The sequence below is a fragment of the Palaemon carinicauda genome, chromosome 19 (genome assembly GCF_036898095.1).
Source record: "Palaemon carinicauda isolate YSFRI2023 chromosome 19, ASM3689809v2, whole genome shotgun sequence".
Classification (NCBI taxonomy): domain Eukaryota; kingdom Metazoa; phylum Arthropoda; class Malacostraca; order Decapoda; family Palaemonidae; genus Palaemon; species Palaemon carinicauda.
Genome location: NC_090743.1, coordinates 6533323 through 6540541, shown reverse-complemented (window position 1 = coordinate 6540541; position 7219 = coordinate 6533323). Strand labels below are relative to the sequence as shown.

Below are 7219 nucleotides of genomic sequence, written 5' to 3'. Positions count from 1 at the left end.
GAAGGTTCTATCATTTTTTGAAAATAGGGCTCCCCAGGTTTCATTTTTTTAAAAATAAGGGTGTTTGCATCCGTTCATATCGTCTCTCTGTCCCTTCCTCTGCCTACTTGAAAAAGACGACGCAGACGAAGACGACGCACACGGAGACAATGAAGACGAAGACCACGAAGACGACGGAGACGATGACGAAGGTTCTATCATTTTTTGAAAATAGGGCTCCCCAGGTTACATTTTTTTTTAAAATAAGGGTGTTTGCATCCGTTCATATCGTCTCTCTGTCCCTTCCTCTGCCTACTTGAAAAAGACGACGCAGACGAAGACGACGCACACGAAGACGATGAAGACGAAGACCACGAAGACGACGGAGACGATGACGAAGGTTCTATCTTTTTTTGAAAATAGGGCTCCCCAGGTTTCATTTTTTTAAAAATAAGGGTGTTTGCATCCGTTCATATCGTCTCTCTGTCCCTTCCTCTGCCTACTTGAAAAAGACGACACAGACGAAGACGACGCACACGAACACGATGAAGACGAAGACCACGAAGACGACGGAGACGATGACGAAGGTTCTATCATTTTTTGAAAAAAGGGCTCCCCAGGTTTCATTTTTTTTAAAAATAAGGGTGTTTGCATTCGTTCAAATCGTCTCTCTGTCCCCTCCCCTACCTACAGGAAGAAATTATCCTAGCTATCCATTTTCGACTTTTTTTTTTTTTTTTTTTTTTTTTTCTTTATAGGGTCACTCAGATCTCATTTTTTTAAAAATAAGGGTGTTTGCATCCGTTCATATCGTGTCTCTGTCCCTTCCTCTGCCTACTTGAAAAAGACGACGCAGACGAAGACGACGTACACGAAGACTATGAAGACGAAGACCACGAAGACGACGGAGACGATGACGAAGGTTCTATCTTTTTGGAAAATAGGGCTCCCCAGGTTTCATTTTTTTAAAAATAAGGGTGTTTGCATCCGTTCTTATCATCTCTCTGTCCCTTCCTCTGCCTACTTGAAAAAGACGACGCAGACGAAGCAACGCACACGGAGACGATGAAGACGAAGACCACGAAAACGACGGAGACGATGACGAAGGTTCTATCATTTTTTGAAAATAGGGCTCCCCAGGTTTAATTTTTTTAAAAATAAGGGTGTTTGCATTCGTTCATATCGTCTCTCTGTCCCTTCCTCTGCCTACTTGAAAAAGACGACGCAGACGAAGCAACGCACACGGAGACGATGAAGACGAAGACCACGAAAACGACGGAGACGATGACGAAGGTTCTATCATTTTTTGAAAATAGGGCTCACCAGGTTTAATTTTTTTAAAAATAAGGGTGTTTGCATTCGTTCATATCGTCTCTCTGTCCCTTCCTCTGCCTACTTGAAAAAGACGACACAGACGAAGACGACGCACACGAACACGATGAAGACGAAGACCACGAAGACGACGGAGACGATGACGAAGGTTCTATCATTTTTTGAAAATAGGGCTCCCCAGGTTTCATTTTTTTAAAAATAAGGGTGTTTGCATCCGTTCATATCGTCTCTCTGTCCCTTCCTCTGCCTACTTGAAAAAGACGACGCAGACGAAGACGACGCACACGAAGACGATGAAGACGAAGACCACGAAGACGACGGAGACGATGACGAAGGTTCTATCATTTTTTGAAAATAGGGCTCCCCAGGTTTAATTTTTTTAAAAATAAGGGTGTTTGCATTTGTTCAAATCGTCTCTCTGTCCCCTCCCCTACCTACGGGAAGAAATTATCCTAGCTATCCATTTTCGACTCTTTTTTTTTTTTTTTTTTTTTTTTTTCTTTATAGGGTCACTCAGATCTCATTTTTTTAAAAATAAGGGTGTTTGCATCCGTTCATATCGTGTCTCTGTCCCTTCCTCTGCCTACTTGAAAAAGACGACGCAGACGAAGACGACGTACACGAAGACTATGAAGACGAAGACCACGAAGACGACGGAGACGATGACGAAGGTTCTATCATTTTTTGAAAATAAGGCTCCCCAGGTTTCATTTTTTAAAAAATAAGGGTGTTTGCATCCGTTCTTATCATCTCTCTGTCCCTTCCTCTGCCTACTTGAAAAAGACGACGCAGACGAAGACGACGCACACGAAGACGATGAAGACGAAGACCACGAAGACGACGGAGACGATGACGAAGGTTCTATCATTTTTTGAAAATAGGGCTCCCCAGGTTTCATTTTTTTAAAAATAAGGGTGTTTGCATTCGTTCAAATGGTCTCTCTGTCCCCTCCCCTACCTACTGGAAGAAATTATCCTAGCTATCCATTTTCGACTCTTTTTTTTTTTTTTTTTTTTTTTTTTTTTTTTTCTTTATAGGGTCACTCAGATCTCATTTTTTAAAAAATAAGGGTGTTTGCATCCGTTCATATCGTCTCTCTGTCCCTTCCTCTGCCTACTTGAAAAAGACGACGCAGACGAAGACGACGTACACGAAGACGATGAAGACGAAGACCACGAAGACGACGGAGACGATGACGAAGGTTCTATCATTTTTTGAAAATAGGGCTCCCCAGGTTTCATTTTTTTTAAAAATAAGGGTGTTTGCATCCGTTCATATCGTCTCTCTGTCCCTTCCTCTGCCTACTTGAAAAAGACGACGCAGACGAAGACGACGCACACGGAGACGATGAAGACGAAGACCACGAAAACGACGGAGACGATGACGAAGGTTCTATCATTTTTTGAAAATAGGGCTCCCCAGGTTTCATTTTTTTAAAAATAAGGGTGTTTGCATTCGTTCATATCGTCTCTCTGTCCCTTCCTCTGCCTACTTGAAAAAGACGACAGAGACGAAGACGACGCACACGAACACGATGAAGACGAAGACCACGAAGACGACGGAGACGATGACGAAGGTTCTATCATTTTTTGAAAATAGGGCTCCCCAGGTTTCATTTTTTTAAAAATAAGGGTGTTTGCATTCGTTCAAATCGTCTCTCTGTCCCCTCCCCTACCTACGGGAAGAAATTATCCTAGCTATCCATTTTCGACTTTTTTTTTTTTTTTTTCTTTACAGGGTCACTCAGATCTCATTTTTTTAAAAATAAGGGTGTTTGCATCCGTTCATATCGTCTCTCTGTCCCTTCCTCTGCCTACTTGAAAAAGACGACGCAGACGAAGACGACGTACACGAAGACGATGAAGACGAAGACCACGAAGACGACGGAGACGATGACGAAGGTTCTATCATTTTTTGAAAATAGGGCTCCCCAGGTTTCATTTTTTAAAAAAATAAGGGTGTTTGCATCCGTTCATATCGTCTCTCTGTCCCTTCCTCTGCCTACTTGAAAAAGACGACGCAGACGAAGACGACGCACACGGAGACGATGAAGACGAAGACCACGAAGGCGACGGAGACGATGACGAAGGTTCTATCATTTTTTGAAAATAGGGCTCCCCAGGTTTCATTTTTTTAAAAATAAGGGTGTTTGCATCCGTTCATATCGTGTCTCTGTCCCTTCCTCTGCCTACTTGAAAAAGACGACGCAGACGAAGACGACGTACACGAAGACGATGAAGACGAAGACCACGAAGACGACGGAGACGATGACGAAGGTTCTATCATTTTTTGAACATAGGGCTCCCCAGGTTTCATTTTTTTAAAAATAAGGGTGTATGCATCCGTTCATATCGTCTCTCTGTCCCTTCCTCTGCCTACTTGAAAAAGACGACGCAGACGAAGACGACGCACACGAAGACGATGAAGACGAAGACCACGAAGACGACGGAGACGATGACGAAGGTTCTATCATTTTTTGAAAATAGGGCTCCCCAGGTTTCATTTTTTTAAAAATAAGGGTGTTTGCATCCGTTCATATCGTCTCTCTGTCCCTTCCTCTGCCTACTTGAAAAAGACGACGCAGACGAAGACGACGCACACGGAGACAATGAAGACGAAGACCACGAAGACGACGGAGACGATGACGAAGGTTCTATCATTTTTTGAAAATAGGGCTCCCCAGGTTACATTTTTTTTTAAAATAAGGGTGTTTGCATCCGTTCATATCGTCTCTCTGTCCCTTCCTCTGCCTACTTGAAAAAGACGACGCAGACGAAGACGACGCACACGAAGACGATGAAGACGAAGACCACGAAGACGACGGAGACGATGACGAAGGTTCTATCTTTTTTTGAAAATAGGGCTCCCCAGGTTTCATTTTTTTAAAAATAAGGGTGTTTGCATCCGTTCATATCGTCTCTCTGTCCCTTCCTCTGCCTACTTGAAAAAGACGACACAGACGAAGACGACGCACACGAACACGATGAAGACGAAGACCACGAAGACGACGGAGACGATGACGAAGGTTCTATCATTTTTTGAAAAAAGGGCTCCCCAGGTTTCATTTTTTTTAAAAATAAGGGTGTTTGCATTCGTTCAAATCGTCTCTCTGTCCCCTCCCCTACCTACGGGAAGAAATTATCCTAGCTATCCATTTTCGACTTTTTTTTTTTTTTTTTTTTTTTTTTTTCTTTATAGGGTCACTCAGATCTCATTTTTTTAAAAATAAGGGTGTTTGCATCCGTTCATATCGTGTCTCTGTCCCTTCCTCTGCCTACTTGAAAAAGACGACGCAGACGAAGACGACGTACACGAAGACTATGAAGACGAAGACCACGAAGACGACGGAGACGATGACGAAGGTTCTATCATTTTTTGAAAATAGGGCTCCCCAGGTTTCATTTTTTTAAAAATAAGGGTGTTTGCATCCGTTCTTATCATCTCTCTGTCCCTTCCTCTGCCTACTTGAAAAAGACGACGCAGACGAAGCAACGCACACGGAGACGATGAAGACGAAGACCACGAAAACGACGGAGACGATGACGAAGGTTCTATCATTTTTTGAAAATAGGGCTCCCCAGGTTTAATTTTTTTAAAAATAAGGGTGTTTGCATTCGTTCATATCGTCTCTCTGTCCCTTCCTCTGCCTACTTGAAAAAGACGACACAGACGAAGACGACGCACACGAACACGATGAAGACGAAGACCACGAAGACGACGGAGACGATGACGAAGGTTCTATCATTTTTTGAAAATAGGGCTCCCCAGGTTTCATTTTTTTAAAAATAAGGGTGTTTGCATCCGTTCATATCGTCTCTCTGTCCCTTCCTCTGCCTACTTGAAAAAGACGACGCAGACGAAGACGACGCACACGAAGACGATGAAGACGAAGACCACGAAGACGACGGAGACGATGACGAAGGTTCTATCATTTTTTGAAAATAGGGCTCCCCAGGTTTAATTTTTTTAAAAATAAGGGTGTTTGCATTTGTTCAAATCATCTCTCTGTCCCCTCCCCTACCTACTGGAAGAAATTATCCTAGCTATCCATTTTCGACTCTTTTTTTTTTTTTTTTTTTTTTTTTTTTTTTTTTTTTCTTTATAGGGTCACTCAGATCTCATTTTTTTAAAAATAAGGGTGTTTGCATCCGTTCATATCGTCTCTCTGTCCCTTCCTCTGCCTACTTGAAAAAGACGACGCAGACGAAGACGACGTACACGAAGACGATGAAGACGAAGACCACGAAGACGACGGAGACGATGACGAAGGTTCTATCATTTTTTGAAAATAGGGCTCCCCAGGTTTCATTTTTTTTAAAAATAAGGGTGTTTGCATCCATTCATATCGTCTCTCTGTCCCTTCCTCTGCCTACTTGAAAAAGACGACGCAGACGAAGACGACGCACACGGAGACGATGAAGACGAAGACCACGAAAACGACGGAGACGATGACGAAGGTTCTATCATTTTTTGAAAATAGGGCTCCCCAGGTTTCATTTTTTTAAAAATAAGGGTGTTTGCATTCGTTCATATCGTCTCTCTGTCCCTTCCTCTGCCTACTTGAAAAAGACGACACAGACGAAGACGACGCACACGAACACGATGAAGACGAAGACCACGAAGACGACGGAGACGATGACGAAGGTTCTATCATTTTTTTAAAATAGGGCTCCCCAGGTTTCATTTTTTTAAAAATAAGGGTGTTTGCATTCGTTCAAATCGTCTCTCTGTCCCCTCCCCTACCTACGGGAAGAAATTATCCTAGCTATCCATTTTCGACTTTTTTTTTTTTTTTTTTTCTTTACAGGGTCACTCAGATCTCATTTTTTTAAAAATAAGGGTGTTTGCATCCGTTCATATCGTCTCCCTGTCCCTTCCTCTGCCTACTTGAAAAAGACGACGCAGACGAAGACGACGTACACGAAGACGATGAAGACGAAGACCACGAAGACGACGGAGACGATGACGAAGGTTCTATCATTTTTTGAAAATAGGGCTCCCCAGGTTTCATTTTTTAAAAAAATAAGGGTGTTTGCATCCGTTCATATCGTCTCTCTGTCCCTTCCTCTGCCTACTTGAAAAAGACGACGCAGACGAAGACGACGCACACGGAGACGAGGAAGACGAAGACCACGAAGGCGACGGAGACGATGACGAAGGTTCTATCATTTTTTGAAAATAGGGCTCCCCAGGTTTCATTTTTTTAAAAATAAGTGTGTTTGCATCCGTTCATATCGTGTCTCTGTCCCTTCCTCTGCCTACTTGAAAAAGACGACGCAGACGAAGACGACGTACACGAAGACGATGAAGACGAAGACCACGAAGACGACGGAGACGATGACGAAGGTTCTATCATTTTTTGAACATAGGGCTCCCCAGGTTTCATTTTTTTAAAAATAAGGGTGTATGCATCCGTTCATATCGTCTCTCTGTCCCTTCCTCTGCCTACTTGAAAAAGACGACGCAGACGAAGACGAAGCACACGAAGACGATGAAGACGAAGATCACGAAGACGACGGAGACGATGACGAAGGTTCTATCATTTTTTGAAAATAGGGCTCCCCAGGTTTCATTTTTTTAAAAATAAGGGTGTTTGCATCCGTTCATATCGTCTCTCTGTCCCTTCCTCTGCCTACTTGAAAAAGACGACGCAGACGAAGACGACGCACACGGAGACAATGAAGACGAAGACCACGAAGACGACGGAGACGATGACGAAGGTTCTATCATTTTTTGAAAATAGGGCTCCCCAGGTTACATTTTTTTTTAAAATAAGGGTGTTTGCATCCGTTCATATCGTCTCTCTGTCCCTTCCTCTGCCTACTTGAAAAAGACGACGCAGACGAAGACGACGCACACGAAGACGATGAAGACGAAGACCACGAAGACGACGGAGACGATGACGAAG

At 43.2% G+C, this 7219-nt stretch overlaps 1 protein-coding gene across 2 annotated transcripts in view; it reads right to left on the bottom strand.

The window, feature by feature from the left end:
- The window catches only part of mus301 (mutagen-sensitive 301), a 433219-nt gene that overhangs the window by 54552 nt on the left and 371448 nt on the right, over positions 1 to 7219 (bottom strand). The window lies entirely within an intron of this gene.